Here is a 13,521-nt window from a genome sequence, read left to right as displayed (position 1 = left end):
CCTGGTATTTGGTATCTGTGAAATTCCTTAACTGCTGCTTAGTTGAGCAGTTCTTTCCTTTAGTGAACCCATCTGGTCTCTGTCAGTCATTGTGACCACTTTTTTGTGTCCAAAGTATTGGCAAGTCATAGATAATTTTAGGATTTTGTTAGGTATAGATACAAAGTTTATTTGTCAGTAGTTTCTTGGGCTAACCTTTTTGGAAGAGAGAGCTCTTTTTTTTTTTTTTTTCCAAGTCTTAAGATTCTTTATTTCTATATGATTTCTCACTAATAATCTATCTGGGTCCTTGACTGCACCTGCACATTCCTTTTTTTTTTTTTTTAAGATTTTATTTATTTATTTGACAGAGAGAAATCACAAGTAGGCAGAGAGGTAGGCAGAGAGAGAAAGGGATGCACATTCCTTTTGTATCCTGTGATATATCTTGGTCTGAAAGTATGGTAATATTTATTGTGACCAATAAACAGTGGTCATTCACTCTTCTCCATATCTTGGAATTCAGCTCCTTCTTAATTACATTTGACTTATTTGCATGCTTTGAAGATCTTTTGTCTCAATGGACAAGGCGGAAATTGTTAACATTGTCAGATAATTTCGTACCCCCAGTATGAATGTATGTATGTATGTATTTAATTTTCAAGTAGGTTCCAGGCTGGGAATGGAGCCCAATGCAGAACTTGAAGTCACAACCCTGAAATCAAGACCTGAGCTGAGATTCAGAGTTGGACGATCAACCAACTAAGCCACCCCATGTACTCTCAATATTTTTTAAGGCATCAGTTTCATTACAGTACTGGGAGTATTGCTTTCTAAAATGAATACAAGATTGAGTTTCACATAGATGGATTTTATGTTTGTCCCTATAAATTATATTTTTATTCTTTAGAATTCTACTTCTGAAGAAGGCAGGCATCATTTCCCTCCTTGGTTTTTTTATCTTTTTATTAAAAAAAAAAAATAGAAAGCTTCATTTCACTTAGCTTTTGGGTTTACAGGATAAGAGTGATTTAGGATTGTTAATATATAGCACTGGAACTGAGTTAGTTCCTATATTTTAAGATATTTAGCTTCCTAATATGTGAAAATGTGTACCTGACACTATTTCCCAAGGGGAAAAACTGAAATGTGTTGATGTTCCCTTTTTCAGCTCCAGAAATAGCTGCTGTGTGCTCCTTTACTCTGTTTGTGAAACATCAGCCCTTCCCCTGCAAGAATCTCTGAGGAAGTCAGCTTCATTTATGGAATGAACTTCATTAACCAGACCACTTGGTTTTTACTAAACGAGGAAACTACGAAAATAAGAACAGAAATAGAAAATTATTGTCAATTAGTTCACTCCAAAGTTAATGTTGAGACATAGTTGACATATTTTATTTTGTATTTCCAGTAAACTGAAAGCAATTTCTCAATAACCTATAACTTCCCCCATTTTTTGCTTCATAAATAGATATTTAGTCATTAAAAAGAATAATTACATAGGTAGCCTTCACTCCATGGGAGGGAAACATCTAGAAAACTAACTCTTAAAAAGATAACTGATTTACCTTATAAATATGAAAATGTTACCACTGATCTCCCCATTTCTGTATGTCTCGTTCTTCTGACTGTACTAATGGTTGTAGTGACTAACCTTACTTACCGTGTGTTAGGGACTATGCAAAGAACAGGGGTGTTCTTATTATTAGTTGTCATGGAAGCATCATGTAGCAGGTACTATTATAATCTTCATTTTATAGAAAAAGTAGTAGAGGCTCAGAAAGCTTAACAAAAGTTCAGATAGTTATTAGCTGGTAGAGCAAATTTTAAAGCAAGTATGCTTGACTTAGAGGGCTGCTTTTATCCAGTACACAATGCATTTTTCTGCCTTTAGTCACTGTTAGAGACACCCCTGGAAGTTCGTTTCCCCTCAGGTGACTACTATAGTTATTCTGGGAATCTCTAAGCTGTGTCCCATGAGCACTCATTAATAAAATTCTAAAGTTAACCCGAGGAATCTTCCATTTCCCCACTCATAATCTTCTCTTGGTGATAACTACACCATTCCTGAGGTTTACGCTGTCCTCCAAATCTTCTGAAAGACCCTCTCCCCTGCTTTGCCTTCTGGAGTGGGACCCAGGAACTTCGTAAGGGCTGTCTTCCACTGCCTCCAAAGGCATTAGGCTGTCTGCCTTGCCTGATAGGGCTGCTCTTCCCACCTGGGGTAGTTGGGATTCTGGGCTTCACCGCCATTTATGGGCAAAAGGAATGGATCCTGTCAAGATAAGAGTGGGTGTGCTGGAATAACATGGGTCCCTTGAGTGCCAGGGCCTCTCAGTTCCTTCCTTTGTGCCTCTATGCATCCCAGCAAATATTTCAACAACACCTCATGTGTTCTTTTCTACTCAGAATGCCCTTCCTCCCTCCAATTTTTCTTCTCCTGGCAAAATCTTCTTTATTGTCTTAAGACCCAACTCAGGAGCCACCATGTCTCAGAACTCCTCCCTGTTTGCTACAACCAATAGGTTGCCCTCCTCTGTGCTTCCATAATGCCTTTGACTTGTCTCCAATGCTGCCCTGATATGTTGTATTATTAACATTGCATATGTGTCTGTTTATCTCGCTCGACAATTGAGTGCATTATGCAGTTGAAGATACCGATTGTTATTCATCTTTGTGCCCCAGCACAGTGCCTGGCATTTAGAACCAGGTCAATAAATGTTAAATAATAAATAACTCCTATGAGTCTAGCTAGAATAACTGAGAAGGGGGGATGGATGACTCAGTAAATCTTCCTTATTACATTTTCCCTGACCCTTCCCCAGATCACGTCTTTATCATCTCTCACCTGGACTCCTAAAACAGCTTAACTTTTTTATTGTGGAAAAATATATGTAATATTAAATTTACCACTTCAGTCACTTTAAAGTGTAGAAACCCTTTAACTCTTAACTCGTGTCCCTGATTTCACTAAGTCCTTCTCAATTCCAGCTTTCACTTGGTTGCTCAAATGAACTAAAATCACATTTACCTGCTGTTTATGATGCTTCACTGACTCCCCTTTGCCAACAGAATATAAAGCCAATACCTTTAAAAATGTCCTATAAAATCCATGTTTGCAACTCCTTAGACCTAGACAAGTAGGTTATAGTAGACTTTCAGTAGGTCTATGCAGGATTGCTATGAATATTTATGGAGATGTCCAGTTACAACATCAAGGATTATTTGTCCCCAACAATCATAACATCTCTTAGCAAACTGACTTCTTACCCTGACTTCTTCAGTTTTCTCTTTTCCTGGGTGAGAAACCTAAAGGCCTATGCCTCTCCCATCCCATTATATCTTGACTTTTATCAAGCTGTGTTTCTTTTTCCCTTTGAAATATCTCACAGTTTTCCTTTAATCTCTGTCACTTCCTAGCTTTATGACCTTGGATAAGTTACCCAATCTCTCTCTATTTCAGCTTCCTTATGTGTGAAATGGGATAAAAAATAAAGTGTGTTTTACATATATCCTTTTTAATCCCTTAGTCTGGGATTCTTGTGAGAATAAGGTAATATATTTGAAACACTTAAGACAGTGCCTGGCACTTTTGGTTATGGAATGAAAATGTCATGGAGATAAAAGATACAGCACAGGGAGTATAGTCAAAGTGGTGTATGGTGACAGATGGTAGCTGTACTTGTGAGCATAGCATAATGTATGAACTTGTGGAATCACTATGTTGTACACTTTGAGCTTCAGGTAACATTGTGTGTCAACTATCCTTCTATGAAAAAAACCAAAAGACTGAAAACAAAACAAAACAAAAAAAACATGGCCTGGCAAATGGGATTGAATAAATGTTAGATATAATTGTTACCATTACTATTTCTAGTATCATTACACTACTATAGGATTATTATGATACTCTCCTAGGTGGTTCCCTTACCCATACTCTAGCCTTCTTGAATACACCTTCCCAATCATCCTTCTAAAACCACTTTGGGCACAGAGACCCCCATTGGAGCCTACCCTAGAAAACATGGCTCAGCCTGAACAGAGCCTCAAGAGGAAAAAGCAATTATCAGAACAAAGGTAAGAGGTAGAGGGGGTAGAAGATGAGGATCTTAGGGAGTGGCTCAGAGAAGGGCATACCAGGTAGAGGGAACAGCTTTGGGTCCAAAGGCATTGGGTTATGTGGGAAAATATGGGGTGCTCTGGGAATAGCAACCATATGGATTCAAAGTTGTGTTCCTTCCCTTATTGACATATTGAATAAGGCCCCATCTCCAGATACTCCAATATTGGAGGTAATTGGGAGGTAATTAAGGATAGATTAAGTCATAAGGGTAGAGCCCAGATGCAATAGGATTACTGTCCTTACAAGAAGAGACATAAGAAAGCTTACTCATCTATTTCTCACTCTCTGTGCATGTGTGCCAAGGAAAGGCCATGTGAAGTCATAGTAAGCAGTCCACCATCTACAACCCAAGGAGAGCTCTCACCAGACACTGATCCTGTTAGCACCTTGATCTCAGATTTCCAGTCCCTTGAAGTGTTATTTCTTTTGTTTCAGCCACCCAGCCTATGGTATTTTGTTGGGACAACCTGACTCAACTGAGACAAGTAATTTAATAGCTGGGGAGAAGGATGGAAGCGGGGAAAAGGCAAGAGATAAGGCTGAAGACTAAGTGACAACTATACTATAAAAGGTCTTGTATCCCACGGTTGGGCTTCTTCCTGGAGATAGTAGGTGAGTCACTGAATGATTTTAAGCAGAGGAGTTAGTATCTGGTCAATTTAATATGGAGAGGGTCATTCAGTGGAGGACGGATTCAAGAAAGGCAATAGTGGAGGCTGGGAGAGTGATTTGCTGGCTGTAGCAAGGGGTGAGCCCTGATGAGGTTCTGAGTTAAGGTGGACGTGGGTAGGGATGCAGAGAAGTGGGTGGATTTGAAGTTCCTCCTGATGAGAGCTATAGCTCTGAGTACATTTGCAGGGATGTGGGAAGACTCTTGAAGACACCAGGAGCATCAATCAGTCAGTCTCACTTTGGAGAAGCCTCCTCTCTCTGATATGCTTGTCTCTATGACTTTCACCTGTCAAAACCTCCTCAACACTGAACTGCCCCACTTATACAAAATGTTCCAAGACTGATGTGAAGTCATTCCTCCCTGGGTCCTCTTCTCCCCAAGGTCCATTATCTAAACTCCATAATTTAGCTCTTAATTATATCTTATCCATATGGTTATTTGATAGATACTGCTAATTATAAGCTCCTTAAGGCCAGGAGCCATGTCTTAACTTTCTTGTAATTATCAAAGTCAACATATCTTTGCATGTTCTAGGGCAGCTGTTCTCAGTGCCCTCTTTCTCTCTGTGCAATGTGATGTTTGCGTGTCCCTTGTGTAAAATCTGAGTGTCACTGTAACTCTACTCATTTCTATCTCACTCAAGAAAGCAAATCAGAATAATCCACATACAACTATAGGGATGACTTTAAATGTGGTCTAATTTATAAAGAAGAAAGGAAATTATTCACTCTCTTTAGTACCATTGATGGTAAGAAATTACTTTATAACTGATGTGTGATGATGCCAGTATGAAAACCTGTACCAAGATAGTAAATTCTTAGAGGGCAAGGACTTTGTCTCACTCATCCTCATATGGCTTGCTCTAACTTCAAACACACCTGCAGTAGAGGTAAACGCTGTGACACTGGGGAATAGGAGTTCAATGATAAACTATGGTGGAAATGCTGATGTGGGAACAGGTGTTTCTGCTCCATGACATAAAAGTTGCTCTGGTGTATTCCACGTTTTGAGACAAGAACATTTTCTGACTTTAAACAGCATTTCTAGGAAATGTGTAGTTTCTGGGAGTTGGACATAGCTAGCAGAATTTATTTCCTGTGAACTGATGTCAAATAGGAGAGAATTTTCCTCACTCAGAATCAGACAGTGGTGACGACTGTAGAAAGGTTGTCATATGGCTATGAGGGCTAATAACAGGGCTTTTCTTGTATTTCAGAGAAAGAAAGAAAAAGGAAAAAAAATTTTCTTGTGCTCCCTCTTCACTCCTCGAAAGAATTTTGATGTGAGCACAGGAAAAAGAGCTGGAGGTCTTTTCTATTAGCAGGGTTTAGACTTCAGTGACAAAGTTCTACATAGTTGGTATGTGTTTGGCAGGTTTAGAGGAAGAAGAAGTCCTGGGTCATTGTGCCTTTCCTTTTACATGTGAGTGTAGCTTGTAACCCATCCATGACCTGGAGATGAAGTAGGGAGGCAATTTGAAAGGATGACTAGGAAGGGAAACCCTAACATCAGCCCTATAGAGCAAGTGCAGATAGATTGTTCCAGAAGTTCTGATAAGGAAATCTGTAAAATCAAAACAGAAATTTGTAAAAAACAACAACAACAACAAAAAAAAAAAAAACCACCCAGAAACCTGTTTAAAAAAAAAAAGTCTATGTTGAATAGCAGTGGTGATAATGGACATCCCTGCCGTGTTCCTGACCTTAGTGGAAAAGCTTTCAGTTTTTCTCCATTGAGAATGATATTTGCGGTGGGTTTTTCATAGATGGCTTTGATGATATTGAGGTATGTGCCCTCTATCCCTACACTTTGAAGAGTTTTGATCAGGAAGGGATGCTGTACTTTGTCAAATGCTTTTTCAGCATCTATTGAGAGTATCATATGGTTCTTGTTCTTACTTTTATTGATGTGTTGTATCACATTGACTGATTTGCGGATGTTGAACCAACCTTGCAGCCCTGGAATAAATCCCACTTGGTCGTGGTGAATAATCTTTTTAATGTACTGTTGAATCCTATTGGCTAGTATTTTGTTGAGTATTTTCGCATCTGTGTTCATCAAGGATATTGGTCTATAGCTCTCTTTTTTGGTGGGATCCTTGTCTGGTTTGGGGATCAAGGTGATGCTGGCCTCATAAAATGAGTTTGGAAGTTTTCCTTCCATTTCTATTTTTTGGAACAGTTTTAGGAGAATAGGAATTAGTTCTTCTTTAAATGTTTGGTAGAATTCCCCCGGGAAGCTGTCTGGCCCTGGGCTTTTGTTTGTTTGGAGATTTTTAATGACATAGTACTAGAGGTCCTAGCCTCAGCAATCAGACAACAAAAGGAAATTAAAGGCATCCAAATCGGCAAAGAAGAAGTCAAATTATCACTCTTCGCAGATGATATGATACTATATGTGGAAACCCCAAAAGACTCCACTCCAAAACTGCTAGAACTTATACAGGAATTCAGTAAAGTGTCAGGATATAAAATCAATGCACAGAAATCAGTTGCATTTCTCTACACCAACAGCAAGACAGAAGAAAGGGAAATTAAGGAGTCAATCCCATTTACAATTGCACCCAAAACCATAAGATACCTAGGAATAAACCTAACCAAAGAGACACAGAATCTATACTCAGCAAACTATAAAGTACTCATGAAAGAAATTGAGGAAGAGACAAAGAAATGGAAAAATGTTCCATGCTCCTGGATTGGAAGAATAAATATTGTGAAAATGTCTATGCTACCTAAAGCAATCTACACATTTAATGCAATTCCTATCAAAGTACCATCCATCTTTTTCAAAGAAATGGAACAAATAATTCTAAAATTTATATGGAACCAGAAAAGACCTCGAATAGCTAAAGGGATATTGAAAAAGAAAGCCAACGTTGGTGGCATCACAATCCCAGACTTCAAGCTCTATTACAAAGCTGTCACCATCAAAACAGCATGGTACTGGCACAAAAAACAGACCCATAGATCAATGGAACAGAATAGAGAGCCCAGAAATAGACTCTCAACTCTATGGTCAACTAATCTTCGACAAAGCAGGAAAGAATGTCCAATGGAAAAAAGACAGCCTCTTCAATAAATGGTGCTGGGAAAATTGGACAGCCACATGCAGAAAAATGAAATTGGACCATTTCCTTACACCACACACAAAAATAGACTCAAAATGGATGAAGGACCTCAATGTGCGAAAGGAATCCATCAAAATCCTTGAGGAGAACACAGGCAGCAACCTCTTTGACCTCAGCCGCAGCAACATCTTCCTAGGAACAACGCCAAAGGCAAGGGAAGCAAGGGCAAAAATGAACTATTGGGATTTCATCAAGATCAAAAGCTTTTGCACAGCAAAGGAAACAGTTCACAAAATCAAAAGACAACTGACAGAATGGGAGAAGATATTTGCAAACGACATATCAGATAAAGGACTAGTGTCCAGAATCTATAAAGAACTTAGCAAACTCAACACCCAAAGAACAAATAACCCAATAAAGAAATGGGCAGAGGACATGAGCAGACATTTCTGCAAAGAAGACATCCAGATGGCCAACAGACACATGAAAAAGTGCTCCATATCACTCGGCATCAGGGAAATACAAATCAAAACCACAATGCGATATCACCTCACACCAGTCAGAATGGCTAAAATCAACAAGTCAGGAAATGACAGATGCTGGCGAGGATGCGGAGAAAGGGGAACCCTCCTACACTGTTGGTGGGAATGCAAGCTGGTGCAACCTCTCTGGAAAACAGCATGGAGGTTCCTCAAAATGTTGAAAATAGAACTGCCCTATGACCCAGCAATTGCACTATTGGGCATTTACCCTAAAGATACAAACGTAGTGATCCAAAGGGGCACGTGTACTCGAATGTTTATAGCAGCAATGTCCACAATAGCCAAACTATGGAAAGAACCTAGATGTCCATCAACAGATGAATGGATCAAGAAGATGTGGTATATATACACAATGGAATACTATGCAGCCATCAAAAGAAATGAAATCTTGCCATTTGCGACAACATGGATGGAACTAGAGCGTATCATGCTTAGCGAAATAAGTCAAGCAGAGAAAGACAACTATCATATGATCTCCCTGATATGAGGAAGTGGTGATGCAACATGGGGGCTTAAGTGGGTACGAGAAGAATAAATGAAAGAAGATGGGATTGGGAGGGAGACAAACCATAAGTGACTCTTAATCTCACAAAACAAACTGAGGGTTGTTGGGGGGAGGGGGTTTGGGAGAAGGGGGTGGTATTATGGACATTGGGGAGGGTATGTGTTTTGGTGAGTGCTGTGAAGTGTGTAAACCTGGTGATTCACAGACCTGTACCCCTGGGGATAAAAATATATGTTTATAAAAAATAAAAAATTATATTAAAATTTCAAAAAAAAAAAAAGTCTATCACTGTTTTTTAAGTCTATCACTGTTTTTTAACATATTTTACTCATGAGGAAATTGAACACCAGAGGGTTAGGTGATTTGTCCAGAGTTGCTTGGGAGATGAAACTGAATTGCAAAACAAGTTTTCTGACTCCAGACTTAACAGTAGAGCAGGGAGTGGGTCTTTGTGTAGAATTTGAAACATAGTAAGTGCTTGGTATGTATAAGGCAAGCTACAATTAGAGGATTCCATCTCTAGGCTGTCTCACTATACTGCATTGCTTCTTACTAGTTCTCACCTTTGTATTATTACTCAGGAGGATACTGAGGGTTCCTCATTGTCACTCTAAAATCTCAAGGACTTGGAGATGGGAGAAATCGTGGATTTTGTCAGCGATGTGTTGAGTCATGTGCTGACACGACCAGGAAATGGTGTGTGATTGTGCAGCATGAGAACAAAAGAGTTGGAAATTTACCAAACTCTAAGGCAATTGAAGCAATAATTAAGAGGCCAGGCAGAAATAGGAATTTATTTTAGCAAGGGGAAATCTAGTCAAATTTATTATATTAGATTTGGAGACAGACTATATGAATTGGTCAGGTTGCAGAGGATCTTAACCTGAGTGGACTGAACTATGTTTCATTATAATGGTTTCAATTATAATCCTATGTGTTGTTGTAAGTATTTAAAATTACTATTCTAAGAAGGGATTCATGGGCTTTGTTGGACGGCAAAAGGAGTTGGTGGCCAACAAAGTTAATAATTTCAGACCAGTAACATAAAAAAGGGACGCGGAAGGCCAGAACTAGGTGATGGTGCTTATCCTAACCCTGTTTAGAAGAGAGCGTGTCCTGTCAGGCCAGTGAAAGACCATATCCAGGAAGAAACCTGCCCATGCTAGAGATGGATGTCGTGAGGTAACACAGCCTGATGCCACGAATTTAAAAATGGACACTTTACCCCTTTTCCTTTGATCTGTTCAAATGAAGAACCCCTTGGAATATGGCCTTTGATGCACCCTGCTTCTTGGGAGACCTCACTCAAGCAGATGTGAATTGCCTGCCACCTGGTGGTGATATTGTTAATGTAAATTATTAGAAGCCAGCATTCTACTCCAGAAGTTCATCTATGTGAGTCTACAAATCTGAGGTCCAGCCTTGCCCTGTTGGGGAATTCACCACTGGCTGCCATTTTGTGAGTGACTGGTCGACTAGCTGGCCTTCTCCTGGGAAGTGAGAATTGCTTCCATTGCAAACTACAGGGCGTTTCTTTTTTTTTTTTTTTTTTAAAGATTTTATTTATTTATTTGACAGAGAGAGATCACAAGCAGGCAGAGAGGCAGGCAGAGAGAGAGGAGGAAGCAGGCTCCCTGCTGAGCAGAGAGCCCAATGCGGGGCTCGATCACAGGACCCTGAGATCATGACCTGAGCCGAAGGCAGCGGCTTAACCACTGAGCCACCCAGGCGCCCCTACAGGGCGTTTCTACCTAGGAATTGGTAGTTATCTTTTGCTTGTTCTTCATAATGAGGTATTTGTTAACAATTATAGTCAAAAGAGATTACTTTTGGTTAGTTTACTGATTTACAGGTGGGGAAATCACACAAAACCATAAATCTACGACAGTGCAGTTCCACGTGTGCATCTACATAAAGGCCAGACCAGGCACCTTGACAACCTAGACTTAAGAAGTAGTGATCAGCGTCACAGAGTCCAATAAGCCTGTAAGGCCCTATATAAGTACAAAGATCACTAATGCATTTCTGGTGCTCAAGGTTGTATTGATGCAAATATTGTAGTGCTATGCTCAGCAGGAATTAAAATCTATAAGCATCCTGTTTCTTAAAAGTTACTTGCAATGATTTTCCCAAATTGTGACCAATTTTGTCTTAGCATAATTCTGACACATGGTCCGTATTCAGCTGTGTGGCAGAGCTGAAATGGAATGCTGATTTGGTGTTTGAATTTTCTCCAGGCCCTATATTCCTTTGTCATTATCTTATATGTACAAAAAGAACGTCCCTAATGGGGATGACCTTCCTTTGTACAAATGCAGTTTCAACACAGAACCTGTGTTTTGTTTTGTTTTCAAGTTGCAAGGCACAGAGACACACTCAGAGACAGCACCTGCTCAGTGATCTCACAAAAACATCATCAGGGATAGGAGTTTTTGTAGGGATACATAGGGAAATGACACCTGCAATTTCATAGCCAGGCACCTAAGGAAGTGAAGTGTCACTCCTGGCTGTTTGGGCCACTGCAGGAGCTGTACCAACACCAGGCCCCCATCTCCCTCCCCTCCCGCTCTCTATTTTAATTACACCACTATTCTGGACCCTCAGTTTCTGTTGCTCTGCTTTATGCCAAGCTACAGCTTCTCTGTCACCTCCTACTGCCTTCTTCACTGTTCTCTTGCATTCTATAGCACAGTTTGTGTCTGCTCCTGGATGTTTCTGCTGCCTGGCTTCTGCTTCCATTGAGACTTCTAGAGAGAATAGGTTATTGGACTGCGCTGACACTCTTGAGTGCAGTGTGCCTCTGTGGGGTTCTCAGGCTAAACTGGACCATTGGCTACTGATCACGGGTCTTGGCTCAGACCCCAGACCCTGATCCCATTTGCTTGTGTCCAAGATGATGGGTCACACAATACAAGATATGAAACATGTGGGTGAGAAAGATCTGCTGACTGCTTGGAGGCTGGGGGGGGGGGTGCGGGTTGGTGAGGAAGGCGTTTATAATTCAGGGACAGTTCATTATACTCCCCAAAGCATCAGTGTTTCCTCAGACCAAAGCTTGACCATATCTGACTCCATTCCAGAAGGTAATGTGCAGCGGAGTACATGCACATTTAGGCGTTATTATTGAGAAACCGTGTCCTTAGTTATAGACTGCCTGCTAATAATTTATGGCACCATATGTTCCAAAGCCGGAACTAAAGCTGTCGGTTTCCACTTTGATTCACATGTGGCTCACAAAGAATGTTTCCCGTAGGACCTGCTGCCCAGTGCATAGGTGGTGATGGCTCCCTCCAAACCTTTGAATTGTATGAAGGGTTTCATTTGCTTCTATAATTACCTATTTTGGGACTGACAGAGGAACTAAAAAGCTGGAAAATACTGTTCAGCTGTAAAGTCCATATGAGATGATTTGTTTGTTCCAGCAAAAATGAAAATAATGACACTCAAAATAATATTCCAGTCTTGACATTTCTTATTTAGAAAGTATGGTACCCTTTAGCAAGAGTGTTTCCTGTTCAAAACTTTTATATCACCTTCTAGGGATATCTCCTTGGGAGTCAAGTCCTACAGGAATCATTTCCTGCCCTGAGGGAAGAGTATGCTCCTCCCAGCTTCTGTATTCAAGGCTCACTTTAAGTGGCTCAGTATTGAGTTTCCCCTTACACGGGGCTATGCAAGTGAGAAATAAGGTCCATTCTCTTCCTCTCTCCCTTAGGTGAAGTTAAAACTGTGGCTTAGGGCCTGAGTAAGGCTCTGTATTTTGTACAGCGTTGATGGCAAGATGGAACAGTCCATGCTTCAGGCTATTCTAATCTTCTTCAGTTTGTGTCAAACCAATCAAAGCTCTGAGAAACGGAAGGCTGCTAAGAGGCACCTTAGTTCCTGTGTTCGCCTGAAATTGAGGATACACTCAATCTTTCAAAAGTGATCTCCACAGCACCCCCTTCTCCCAAACCCCCTCCCCCCAACAACCCTCAGTTTGTTTTGTGAGATTAAGAGTCACTTATGGTTTGTCTCCCTCCCAACCCCATCTTGTTTCATTTATTCTTCTCCTACCCACTTAAGCCCCCATGTTGCATCACCACTTCCTCATATCAGGGAGATCATATGATAGTTGTCTTTCTCTGCTTGACTTATTTCACTATGCTGTGAAGTGTGTAAACCTGGTGATTCACAGACCTGTACCCCTGGGGATAAAAATATATGTTTATAAAAAATAAAAAATTAATAAAAAATTAATAAAAAATTACATTAGAATAAATAAAACAAACAACAAAAAAGTGATCTCCAAAAAAGATTATCTTTATTCTGGATTGTGGCCAACTCTTACACCTCAGGGCAAGATCTTACATGCTGTGACTGGTGGGAGAAGGGGTAGAGTTGCTTACACTTTAGTTCTTGAAGTTTTCCAGTCTTACCAAAGTATATGCTATTGTCTGGTGTGATAATTATTCTTTGTGTCCCAAGGCCTTGGCCAGGTCTGGTTCTAGGAAAGCCTTCCTCTTCTTCCAGGCCTGTGGGTGGTAATGGTTTTCAGCTGCTGCCAGTCCTCAAGCATGCTTTAGCACCTCCTGTTGGTTTCCTTAACCCTGTCTACACCACTGCAAACAATTCCTCACCAAAAAGGCTTTC

This window comes from Mustela lutreola, chromosome 3 (assembly GCF_030435805.1).
Source record: "Mustela lutreola isolate mMusLut2 chromosome 3, mMusLut2.pri, whole genome shotgun sequence".
Taxonomy (NCBI): Eukaryota; Metazoa; Chordata; class Mammalia; order Carnivora; family Mustelidae; genus Mustela; species Mustela lutreola.
Note: the sequence above shows the minus strand (reverse complement) of the source record.